The sequence below is a fragment of the Oncorhynchus masou genome, unplaced genomic scaffold (assembly GCF_036934945.1).
Source record: "Oncorhynchus masou masou isolate Uvic2021 unplaced genomic scaffold, UVic_Omas_1.1 unplaced_scaffold_13___fragment_6___debris, whole genome shotgun sequence".
Classification (NCBI taxonomy): Eukaryota; Metazoa; Chordata; class Actinopteri; order Salmoniformes; family Salmonidae; genus Oncorhynchus; species Oncorhynchus masou.
Window position 1 is genome coordinate 280,022 of NW_027016670.1, and position 14,407 is coordinate 294,428.

Here is a 14,407-nt window from a genome sequence, read left to right on the forward strand (position 1 = left end):
GTTTAGAGGAGCAGGTAAATATATACCATGCTCACCCCTGCCACGTTTAGAGGAGCAGGTAAATATATACTCTCACCCTGCCACGTTTAGAGGAGCAGGTAAATATATACTCTCACCCTGCCACGTTTAGAGGAGCAGGTAAATATATACTCTCACCCTGCCACGTTTAGAGGAGCAGGTAAATATATACTCTCACCCTGCCACGTTTAGAGGAGCAGGTAAATATATACTCTCACCCTGCCACGTTTAGAGGATACCACTGCTGCCCAAAGAGGAGCAGGTAAATATATACTCTCACCCTGCCACGTTTAGAGGAGCAGGTAAATATATACTCTCACCCTGCCACGTTTAGAGGAGCAGGTAAATATATACTCTCACCCTGCCACGTTTAGAGGATACCACTGCTGCCCAAAGAGGAGCAGGTAAATATATACTCTCACCCTGCCACGTTTAGAGGAGCTGGTAAATATATACTCTCACCCTGCCACGTTTAGAGGAGCAGGTAAACATATACTCTCACCCTGCCACGTTTAGAGGAGCAGGTAAATATATACTCTCACCCTGCCACGTTTAGAGGAGCAGGTAAACATATACTCTCACCCTGCCACGTTTAGAGGATACTACCGCTGCCCAAAGAGGAGCACGACCAAGTCCTGGAATACCTTGAAAATCAGACATTTTCTCAAGTTGGTAATAAAAGGTATTTGAATTCAAAGAAAAGGAGAACATGGAATGATCAAATATGTTAAAATAAAAAATATTAGAAAATGTATATTTCCAGATAGACTACAAAATGTTATTTCCTCACGTGTTTGGCGCTCTGGTTGCCAGGAGACCTCGTTTCACCCACTATGGCACTCAGCCAGGCCGGTACACAAGTGACTGATTAGGCGCACCAATAGCTAAAATGCCAGGCAAATGTAGATTCATCATGCCAAATGTAGGTTCAACCTGCCAAATGTAGGTTTAACCTGCCAAATGTAGGTTCAACCTGCCAAATGTAGATTCAACCTGCCAAATGTAGGTTCAACCTGCCAAATGTAGATTCAACCTGCCAAATGTAGGTTCAACCTGCCAAATGTAGGTTCAACCTGCCAAATGTAGATTCAACCTGCCAAATGTAGGTTCAAATGTAGGTTCAACCTGCCAAATGTAGGTTCAACCTGCCAAATGTAGGTTCAACCTGCCAAATGTAGGTTCAACCTGCCAAATGTAGGTTCAACCTGCCAAATGTAGGTTCAACCTGCCAAATGTAGGTTCAACCTGCCAAATGTAGGTTCAACCTGCCAAATGTAGATTCAACCTGCCAAATTTAGATTAATCATGCCAAATGTAGCTTCAACCTGCCAAATGTAGATTCAACCTGCCAAATTTAGATTAATCATGCCAAATGTAGCTTCAAACTGCCAAATGTAGATTCAACCTGCTGAACATAGATTCAATCTATTGATGTTCATGAATGGTTTTGCCAGAACCTTCCAGGGATGTAGATCTAGTTTTTATGTTTTTTAAAGGATCAAGTATTATGGTGTTAGTTGAACACACAAGAGCACAAACACAAACACACACACACACACACACACACACACACACACACACACACACACACACACACACACACACACACACACACACACACACACACACACACACACACACACACACACACACACACAAACACAAACACATACGCACCAGGCTTCAGGGCGTCTTCGCATTGTACGGCTCAGACAGGTATTGATCACGATCAGTCTGATCAGCATCATTGATCCCTCCCTCTCTTTCTCTGTCCCCTCTCTCAATCTATACCTCTCTCCTCTAGGCACTACACCTTGGTCTCTGTGTGACTTTGAGTCCAGTCTGTGTGGCTGGATTCCAGACAGCGTGTCGGAGCTGAGCTGGTCTCTCCACAGTGGCAGCCTCTCATCTGGTCTCACACCTAGTCTGGATCTACCTCTCTCTCTGCCCAAAGACGGTCAGTACCTCTCACATTTACAATCATCTGGTCATCACTGGACAGGAGACACACTGACCTTTATAGAGAGATGACACCTGGTTTTATCATGGTCATCTGGTCATCACTGGACAGGAGACACACTGACCTTTATAGAGAGATGACACCTGGTTTTATCATGGTCATCTGGTCATCACTGGACAGGAGACACACTGACCTTTATAGAGAGATGACACCTGGTTTTATCATGGTCATCTGGTCATCACTGGACAGGAGACACACTGACCTTTATAGAGAGATGACACCTGGTTTTATCATGGTCATCTGGTCATCACTGGACAGGAGACACACTGACCTTTATAGAGAGATGACACCTGGTTTTATCATGGTCATCTGGTCATCACTGGACAGGAGACACACTGACTTTATAGAGAGATGACACCTGGTTTTATCATGGTCATCTGGTCATCACTGGACAGGAGACACACTGAGCTTTATAGAGAGATGACACCTGGTTTTATCATGGTCATCTGGTCATCACTGGATAGGAGGCACACTGACATTTATAGAGAGACGACACCTGGTTTTATCATGGTCATATGGTCATCACTGGACAGGAGACACACTGACCTTTATAGAGAGATGACACCTGGTTTTATCATGGTCATCTGGTCATCACTGGATAGGAGGCACACTGACATTTATAGAGAGACGACACCTGGTTTTATCATGGTCATATGGTCATCACTGGACAGGAGACACACTGACCTTTATAGAGAGACGACACCTGGTTTTATCATGGTCATCTGGTCATCACTGGACAGGAGACACACTGACCTTTAGAGAGATGACACCTGGTTTTATCATGGTCATCTGGTCATCACTGGACAGGAGACACACTCCACCTCTATCTCTCCTCTTTCTCTCCCCTCTCTCTCTCTCTCTCTCCTTCTCTCTCTCTCCTTCTCTCTCTCTCTCTCCTTATCTATCTATCCTTTTCTCTCTCTCTCCTTCTATCTCTCTCCTCTCTCTCTCTCCTTATCTACCTCTCCTTCTTTCGCTCCTTCTCTATCTCTCCTCTCTCTCTCCTTCTCTCACACTCCATCTCGATCTCTCCTTCTCGATCTCTCCTTCTCTCTCTCTCTCCTTCTCTCTCTCCTTCTCTTTCTCTCCTCTCTCTCTCCTTCTCTATCTCTCCTTCTCTCTCTCTCCTTCTCTCTCTCCTTCTCTCTCTCTCCTTCTTCATATCTATCTCTCCTTCTCTCACACTCCATCTCAATCTCTCCTTCTCGATCTCTCCTGAGCTCCAGCCCTGTCTTGTGTTCTCCGTGGCCTGACTTTCCTGTCTAAACTCCCCTGCCTCGTCAAAGGCAAACACACACACGCACACACACGCACACACACACACACACACACACACACACACACACACACACACACACACACACACACACACACACACACACACACACACACACACACACACACACACACACACACACACACACACACACACACACACACACACACACACACACACACACACACACCACCCTGTAAACCGATCAGCTCTGTTTTCCATATGGTAGCTTTAAAGAGAGAAAGGATCGGTCTGATTTCTCCATCCCCCACCACCCCTACCCTCCCTACTACCCTCCACACACCACCCCTACCCTCCCTACCACCTTCCACACACCACCCCTACCCTCCCTACTACCCTCCACACACCACCCCTACCCTCCCTACCACCTTCCACACACCACCCCTACCCTCCCTACTACCCTCCACACACCACCCCTACCCTCCCTACTACCTTCCACACACCACCCCTACCCTCCCAACACCCTCCACACACCACCCCTACCCTCCCTACTACCCTCCACACACCACCCCTACCCTCCCTACTACCCTCCACACACCACCCCTACCCTCCCTACTACCTTCCACACACCACCCCTACCCTCCCTACTACCCTCCACACACCACCCCTACCCTCCCTACTACCTTCCACACACCACCCCTACCCTCCCTACTACCTTCCACACCCCACCACCCCTACCCTCCCTACTACCTTCCACACACCACCCCTACCCTCCCTACTACCTTCCACACCCCACCCCTACCCTCCCTACTACCTTCCACACCCCACACCACCACCCCTACCCTCCCTACCACCTTCCACACCCCACCCCTACCCTCCCTACTACCTTCCACACACCACCCCTACCCTCCCTACTACCTTCCACACCCCACCCCTACCCTCCCTACTACCTTCCACACACCACCCCTACCCTCCCTACTACCTTCCACACACCACCCCTACCCTCCCTACCACCTTCCACACCCCACCCCTACCCTCCCTACTACCTTCCACACCCCACCCCTACCCTCCCTACTACCTTCCACACACCACCCCTACCCTCCCTACTACCTTCCACACCCCACCCCCCTCCCTACCCTCCCTACTACCCCCACACCCCACCCCTACCCTCCCTACTACCTTCCACCCCCCCACCCCTACCCTCCCTACCACCTTCCACACCCCACCCCTACCCTCCCTACTACCTTCCACACCCCACCCCTACCCTCCCTACTACCTTCCACACCCCACACACCCCTACCCTCCCTACCACCTTCCACACCCCACCACCCCTACCCTCCCTACTACCTTCCACACCCCACACCCACCCCTACCCTCCCTACTACCTTCCACACCCCACCCCTACCCTCCCTACCCTCCCTACCACCCCTCCACACCCCACCCCCCTACCCTCCCTACTACCCTCCACACCCCACCCCCCTACCCTCCCTACTACCTTCCACACCCCACCCCTACCCTCCCTACTACCTTCCACACCCCACCCCTACCCTCCCTACTACCTTCCACACCCCACCCCTACCCTCCCTACCACCCCTCCACACCCCACCCCCACCCCTACCCTCCCTACTACCTTCCACACCCCCACCCCTACCCTCCCTACCACCTTCCACACCCCACCCCTACCCTCCCTACTACCTTCCACACCCCACCCCTACCCTCCCTACTACCTTCCACACCCCCACCCCCCTACCCTCCCTACTACCTTCCACACCCCACCCCTACCCTCCCTACTACCTTCCACACCCCACCACCCCCCTACCCTCCCTACTACCTTCCACACCTTCCACCCACCCCTACCCTCCCTACTACCTTCCACACCCCACCCCTACCCCACACCCCACCCCTCCCTACTACCTTCCACACCCCACCCCTACCCTCCCTACTACCTTCCACACCCCACCCCTACCCTCCCTACTACCTTCCACACCCCACCCCTACCCTCCCTACTACCTTCCACACCCCACCCCTACCCTCCCTACTACCTTCCACACCCCACCCCTACCCTCCCTACTACCTTCCACACCCCACCCCTACCCTCCCTACTACCTTCCACACCCCACCCCTACCCTCCCTACTACCTTCCACACCCCACCCCTACCCTCCCTACTACCTTCCACACCCCACCCCTACCCTCCCTACTACCTTCCACACACCCACCCCTACCCTCCCTACTACCTTCCACACCCCACCCCTACCCTCCCTACTACCTTCCACACCCCACCCCTACCCTCCCTACTACCTTCCACACCCCCACCACCCCTACCCTCCCTACTACCTTCCACACCCCACCCCTACCCTCCCTACTACCTTCCACACCCCACCCCTACCCTCCCTACTACCTTCCACACCCCACCCCTACCCTCCCTACTACCTTCCACACCCCACCCCTACCCTCCCTACTACCTTCCACACACCACCCCTACCCTCCCTACTACCTTCCACACCCCACCCCTACCCTCCCTACTACCTTCCACACCCCACCCCTACCCTCCCTACTACCTTCCACACCCCACCCCTACCCTCCCTACTACCTTCCACACCCCACCCCCCCCCTACCCTCCCTACTACCTTCCACACCCCACCCCACCACCCCTACCCTCCCTACTACCTTCCACACCCCACCCCTACCCTCCCTACTACCTTCCACACCACCACCCCCCTACCCTCCCTACTACCTTCCACACCCCACCCCTACCCTCCCTACTACCTTCCACACCCCACCCCTACCCTCCCTACTACCTTCCACACCCCACCCCTACCCTCCCTACTACCTTCCACACCCCACCCCTACCCTCCCTACTACCTTCCACACCCCACCCCTACCCTCCCTACTACACCACCCCTACCCTCCCCCCACACCCCACCCCTACCCTCCCTACACCTTCCACACACCCCTACCCCCCTACCCTCCCTACTACCTTCCACACACCACCCCTACCCTCCCTACTACCTTCCACACCCACCCCCACCCCTACCCTCCCTACTACCTTCCACACACCACCCCTACCCTCCCTACTACCTTCCACACCCCACCCCTACCTTCCACACCCCACCCCTACCCTCCCACCCCACTACCTTCCACACCACCACCCCCCTACCCTCCCTACTACCTTCCACACCCCACCCCTACCCTCCCTACTACCTTCCACACCCCACCCCTACCCTCCCTACTACACTACCACTACCTTCCACACCCACCACCCCTACCCTCCCTACTACCTTCCACACCCCACCCCTACCCTCCCTACTACCTTCCACACCCCACCCCTACCCTCCCTACTACCTTCCACACCCCACCCCTACCCTCCCTACTACCTTCCACACACCACCCCTACCCTCCCTACTACCTTCCACACCCCACCCCTACCCTCCTACCTTCCACCCCCACACCCCACCCCTACCCTCCCCCTACTACCTTCCACCCACCACCCATACCCTCCCTACTACCTTCCACCCCACCACCCCTACCCTCCCTACTACCTTCCACACCACACCTCTACCCTCCCTACTACCTTCCACCCCACCACCCCTACCCTCCCTACTACCTTCCACACCCCACCCCTACCCTCCCTACTACCTTCCACACCCCACCCCTACCCTCCCTACTACCTTCCACACCCCACCCCTACCCTCCCTACTACCTTCCACACCCCACCCCTACCCTCCCTACTACCTTCCACACCCCACCCCTACCTACCTTCCACACCCCACCCCCCTACTACCTTCCACACCCCCCCTACCCCCCCTACCTCCCTACTACCTTCCACACCCCACCCCTACCCTCCCTACTACCTTCCACACCCCACCCCTACCCTCCCTACTACCTTCCACACCCCACCCCTACCCTCCCTACTACCTTCCACACCCCACCCCTACCCTCCCTACTACCTTCCACACCCCACCCCTACCACCCCCACACCCACCCCTACCTCCCTACCCTCCCTACTACTTCCACACCCCACCCCTACCCTCCCTACTACCTTCCACACCCCACCCCTACCCTCCCTACTACCTTCCACACCCCACCCCTACCCTCCCTACTACCTTCCACACACCCACCCCTACCCTCCCTACTACCTTCCACACCCCACCCCTACCCTCCCTACTACCTTCCACACCCACCCCTACCACTACCTTCCACACCCCACCCCTACCACTCCCTACTACCTTCCACACCCCCACCCCTACCCTCCCTACTACCTTCCACACCCCACCCCTACCCTCCCTACTACCTTCCACACCCCACCCCTACCCTCCCTACTACCTTCCACACCCCACCCCTACCCTCCCTACTACCTTCCACCCCACCACCCCTACCCTCCCTACTACCTTCCACACCCCACCCCTCCCTACTACCTTCCACACCCCACCCTACCCTCCCTTCCACCACCCCCCTACCCTCCCTACTACCTTCCACACCCCACCCCTACCCTCCCTACTACCTTCCACACACCACCCCTACCCTCCCTACTACCTTCCACACACCACCCCTACCCTCCCTACTACCTTCCACACCCCACCCCTACCCTCCCTACTACCTTCCACACCCCACCCCTACCCTCCCTACTACCTTCCACACCCCACCCCTACCCTCCCTACTACCTTCCACACCCCACCCCAACCCCCTACCCCTCCCTACCCTTCCACACCCCACACACCACCCTACCCTCCCTACTACCTTCCACACACCACCCCTACCCTCCCTACTACCTTCCACACCCCATCCCACCACCCCTACCCTCCCTACTACCTTCCACACCCCACCCCTACCCTCCCTACTACCTTCCACACACCACCCCTACCCTCCCTACTACCTTCCACACACCACCCCTACCCTCCCTACTACCTTCCACACCCCACACCCCACCCCCCCTACCCTCCCTACTACCTTCCACACCCCACCCCTACCCTCCCTACTACCTTCCACACACCACCCCTACCCTCCCTACTACCTTCCACACCCCACCCCCCTACCCTCCCTACTACCTTCCACACCCCCCTACCCCCCTACTACCTTCCACACACCACCCCTACCCTCCCTACCACCTTCCACACCCCACCACCCCTACCCTCCCTACTACCTTCCACACCCCACCCCTACCCTCCCTACTACCTTCCACACCCCACCCCTACCCTCCCTACTACCTTCCACACCCCACCACCCCTACCCTCCCTACTACCTTCCACACCCCACCCCTACCCTCCCTACTACCTTCCACACACCACCCCCCCTACCCTCCCTACTACCTTCCACCCCACACACCCACCACCCCTACCCTCCTCCCTACCACCTTCCCTACCACCTTCCACACACCACCCCTACCCTCCCTACTACCTTCCACACCCCACCCCTACCCTCCCTACTACCTTCCACACCCCACCCCTACCCTCCCTACTACCTTCCACACCCACACCCTACTACCTTCCACCACCACTCCCTACCTTCCACCCCACCCCACCACCCCTACCCTCCCTACTACCTTCCACACCACCACCCCTACCCTCCCTACTACCTTCCACACACCACCCCCCTACCCTCCCTACTACCTTCCACACCCCACCCCTACCCTCCCTACTACCCACCCCCACCACCCCTACCCTCCCTACTACCTTCCACACCCACCCCTACCCTCCCTACTACCTTCCACACACCACCCCTACCCTCCCTACTTCCACACTTCCCTACTACCTTCCACACACCACCCCTACCCTCCCTACTACCTTCCACACACCCACCCCTACCCTCCCTACTACCTTCCACACCACCACCCCTACCCTCCCTACTACCTTCCACCCTACCCCCACCCCACCACCCCTACCCTCCCTACTACCTTCCACACCCCACCCCTACCCTCCCTACTACCTTCCACACACCACCCATACCCTCCCTACTACCTTCCACCCCACCCCCTACCCTCCCTACTACCTTCCACACCCCACCCCTCCCTACTACCTTCCACACACCACCCATACCTTCCACACCCCACCCCTACCCTCCCTACCCTTCCACACCCCACCCCTACCCCTCCACTACCTTCCACACCCACCCCTCCCTACTCCCTACTACCCCCACACCCCACCCCTACCCTCCCTACTACCTTCCACACCCCACCCCTACCCTCCCTACTACCTTCCACCCCACCACCCCTACCCTCCCTACCACCTTCCACACCCCACCCCTACCCTCCCTACTACCTTCCACACCCCACCCCTACCCTCCCTACTACCTTCCACACACCACCCCTACCCTCCCTACTACCTTCCACACCCCACCCCTACCCTCCCTACTACCTTCCACACCCCACCACCCCTACCCTCCCTACTACCTTCCACACCCACCCCTACCCTCCCTACTACCTTCCACACCCCACCCCACCACCCCTCCCCCACCTTCCACTACCACCTTCCACACACCCACCCCTACCCTCCCTACTACCTTCCACACCCCACCACCCCTACCCTCCCTACTACCTTCCACACACCACCCCTACCCTCCCTACTACCTTCCACACCCCACCCCACCACCCCCTACCCTCCCCCCCACCCCTACCTTCCACACACCACCCCTACCACTACCTTCCACACCACCACCCCTACCCTCCCTACTACCTTCCACACCCCACACACCACCCCTACCCTCCCTACTACCTTCCACACACCACCCCTACCCTCACTACTACCTTCCACACCCCACCCCACCCCACCACCCCTACCCTCCCTACCACCTTCCACACACCACCCCTACCCTCCCTACTACCTTCCACACACCACCCCTACCCTCCCTACTACCTTCCACACACCCCTACCCCCCTACCCTTCCACACACCACCCCTCCCTCCCTACTACCTTCCACACCCCCCCTACCACCCCTACCCTCCCTACTACCTTCCACACCCCACCCCACCCCCCTACTACCCCACCCTACTACCCCCTACTACCTTCCACCACCACCCCTACCCTCCCTACTACCTTCCACACACCCCTACCCTCCCTACTACCTTCCACACACCACCCCTACCCTCCCTACTACCTTCCACACCCCACCCCACCATACCCTCCCTACTACCTTCCACACCCCACCCCTACCCTCCCTACTACCTTCCACACCCCACCCCTACCCTCCCTACTACCTTCCACACACCACCCCTACCCTCCCTACCACCTTCCACACCCCACCCCACCACCCCTACCCTCCCTACTACCTTCCACACCCCACCCCACCCCACCACCCTCCCTCCCTACTACCTTCCACACCACCACCCCTACCCTCCCTACTACCTTCCACACCCCCCCACCCTCCCTACTACCTTCCACACCCCACCCCACCCTACCTACCTTCCACACACCACCCCTACCCTCCCTACTACCTTCCACACACCACCCCACCACCCCTACCCTCCCTACCAACTTCCACACACCACCCCAAAACCCCCTACCCTCCCTACTACCTTCACACCACCCCACCACCCCTACCCTCCCTACCAACTTCCACACACCACGCCACCACCCCTACCCTCCCTACAACCTTCCACACACCACCCCTACCCTCCCTACTACCTTCCACACACCACCCATACCCTCCCTACTACCTTCCACACACCACCCCTACCCTCCCTACTACCTTCCACACACCACCCCTACCCTCCCTACTACCTTCCACACACCACCCCTACCCTCCCTACTACCTTCCACACACCACCCTCCCTACCCTCCCTACCACCTTCCACACACCACCCCTACCCTCCCTACTACCTTCCACACACCACCCCTACCCTCCCTACTACCTTCCACACCCCCTACCCCCCTACCCTCCCTACCACCTTCCACCCTACCCCTACCTTCCCTACTACCTTCCACCACCCCTACCCTCCCTACTACCTTCCACACACCACCCCTACCCTCCCTACTACCACCCCTTCCACACACCACCCCTACCCTCCCTACTACCTTCCACACCCCACCCCTACCCTCCCTACTACCTTCCACACACCACCCCTACCCTCCCTACCCTCCCTACCACCTTCCACACACCACCCTACCCTGCAACCACAAAAATCTCTCTGATGAGAATAGGCCCGTCCTGTTGGGGGAGGACGCACAACCTGCACATGTCCTCTATGCTTATTGTTATTGTTGGATGTATGGTTATTTTGACGTTGACAATTTTGATTCTTATTATTTTCATGTTGTAAATATCCAAAATAAGCTTTGGCATTATGTACATTGTTACGTCATGCCAATAAAGCAAATGTAATTTAATTGTATTGAATTGAGAGGGAGAGAAGAGAAAGAGTCGAGAAAGACAAGAGTGAGAAGAGAGAGAGAAAAGTGAGAAGAGAGAGAGAGAAGCGAGAGAAGAGAGAGAGAGAAGAGAGAGAGAGAAGAGAGAGAGAAGAGTGAGAAGAGAGAGAAGAGAGAGAAGAAAGAGAAGAGAAAGAGGGAAGAGAGAGAGAGGAGAGAGAGTGGAGAGAGAGAGAGGAGAGAGAGAGAGAGAGGAGAGAGAGAAGAGTGAGAAGAAAGAGAAGAAAGATAAGAGAGAGGGGAGAAAGTGAAGAGATAAGAGAGAAGGGGAAGAGAGAAGAGAGAGAAGAGAGAGAGAGAAGAGAGAGAAGAGAAAGAAGAGAGAGAAGAGAGAGAGAGAAGAGAGAGAGAGAAGAGTGAGAAGAAAGAGAAGAGAGAGAGGGAAGAGTGAGAGGAGAGAAAGAGAGTAGAGAAAGTGAAGAGAGAAGAGGAAGAGAGAGAGGAGAGAAAGAGAGGAGAGAAAGTGAAGAGAGAAGAGGAAGAGAGAAGAGAGAGAGAAGAGAGAGAAGAGAGAGAGGGAAGAGAGAGAGGAGAGAAATAGAGGAGAGAATGTGAAGAGAGAGGGAGAGAGAGAGGAGAGAAAGAGAGAAGAGAAAGTGAAGAGAGAGAGGGAAGAGAGAAGAGAGAGAGAAGAGAGAGAAGAGAGAGAGAAAAGAGAGGAGACTGCTGTAGAATGACCGACGCAGTAACATGACAGTAATCCGTGTTTAAACAAGTACATTAGTCTCGATACAGTAGCTAGCTCCTCTGAGGAATGGGGTCCTCCCCAGCGCAGGAACCACACACACATAGACACATGTTAAAGTCTCTCCCAGTCCACGGGGCCGCTTGGGCCCTGAAAGGGTTCATTCCCAGTAGAGCGCAATTAACTCCAGCAGATAATCTATTCCAGTGGAAAACAAATCCTCCCAGCTGTGCCTTCCTGCCCTTCAGATAGTTACCTCACAGGCAGAGTGTGTGTTTGATACCTTGCAGGCAGATCACTTTATGCTAAATAGTTCTTCCCAAATAAATTAAAATTTAATTTCTACTTTATACATTTCTTCCCAGGATCAAACAGAAAAAGTTTTGACCGTATTAATTAAAGACAAGAGCTATTTAGTTGGTCCCAAACGGTTCACTATTCTCTAAATATCTCCTATAGGGCCCTGGTCAACAGTAGTGCACTATGTGAGGAATAGGGTGCCATTTTGAACACGGTCATGGTGCAGAAATATTTAGTTACCTCCTCATCAACCTTGATTATTATAATTCATTCATTTTGATGTGTTTCTAGTTTATAAAAGTGTTATCTGACTGGGAAATAACTTCTGCAAAAAGATTATCAGCAATTCAGCACTTCTGTACTGTAGATGGTTGTTGGCAGCTGTGTGTGTGAGAGAGAGAGAGAGAGAGAGAGAGAGAGAGAGAGAGAGAGAGAGAGAGAGAGAGAGAGAGAGAGACACACACACAGAGAGAGACACACACACAGAGAGAGACACACACACAGAGAGAGACACACACACACAGAGAGACACACACACAGAGAGAGACACACACACGGAGGGAGAGAGACACACGTAGAGAGAAAGAGACACACGTAGAGAGAGAGAGACAGATGAGAGAGAGAGAGAGAGAGAGACAGAGACAGAGAGAGAGAGAGAGAGAGAGAGACAGAGACAGAGACAGAGACAGAGAGAGAGAGACAGAGACAGAGAGAGAGACACACACAGAGAGAGAGACAGACAGAGAGAGAGAGACACAGAGAGACACAGAGAGAGAGAGAGATTCTGGGGTGAGATGAGGTGTACTTAGAGAGATGCTGGCAGCTGTGTGAGAGATGATAACGATGAGGGGAGATGAGAGTGTTGCAGGTATAGGTGGTTAATCACAGTTGTCATATTAGATCATGCAGAAACATCTCTGGAGAACTACCTCCCCATCCCTCCCTCTCCTCCCATCCCTCCTTCTCCTCTCCTCCCATCACTCCTTCTCCTCCCTCTCCTCACCTCCCTCCTTCTCCTCCCTCTCCTCACCTCCCTCCCTCTCCTCCCATCCCTCCTTTTCCTCCCTCTCCTCCCATCCCTCCTTCTCCTCCCTCTCCTCTCCTCACTTCCCTCCCTCTCCTCCCATCCCTCCCCCTCCTCCCTCTCCTCGCATCCCTCCCTCCTCCCTCTCCTCTCCTCCCATCCCTCCTTCTCCTCCCTCTCCTCCCATCCCTCCTTCTCCTCCCTTTCCTCACCTCCCTCCTTCTCCTCCCTCTCCTCCCATCCCTCCTTCTCCTCCCTCTCCTCTCCTCACCTCCCTCCCTCCCTCTCCTCCCTCTCCTCCCATCCCTCCTTCTCCTCCCTCTCCTCCCATCCCTCCTTCTCCTCCCTTTCCTCACCTGCCTCCCTCTCCTCCCATCCCTCCTTATCCTCCCTCTTCTCCCATCCCTCCTTCTCCTCCCTCTCCTCACCTCCCTCCCTCTCCCTCCCATCCCTCCCTCCTCCCTCTCCTCTCATCCCTCCCTCTCCTCCCCCTCATCCTTCTCCTCCCAAATCTCCCTCTCGCCCCTCTCCTCCCCGTCATCCTTCTCCTCCCATCCCTCCCTCTCCTCCTTCTCCTCCCTCTCCTCCTTCTCCTCCCATCCCTCCGAGTTGTCTATTTTCTACCTCTGAAGTGTGAAACCTAATGCTATCGATAAAAAAAACATTTACACCAACTAGGTGTTCTCTCCCGGCTCGGCGCTGTCTCAGTATGAGTCCCAAATGACAGCCTGCCCCCTCTATAACCCTCTATAACCCTCTATA

At 55.3% G+C, this 14,407-nt stretch overlaps 1 pseudogene; it reads left to right on the plus strand.

Moving 5' to 3' along the window:
• Positions 1-14,407, plus strand: part of LOC135539014 (neuropilin-2-like) — a 227,318-nt pseudogene that overhangs the window by 152,348 nt on the left and 60,563 nt on the right.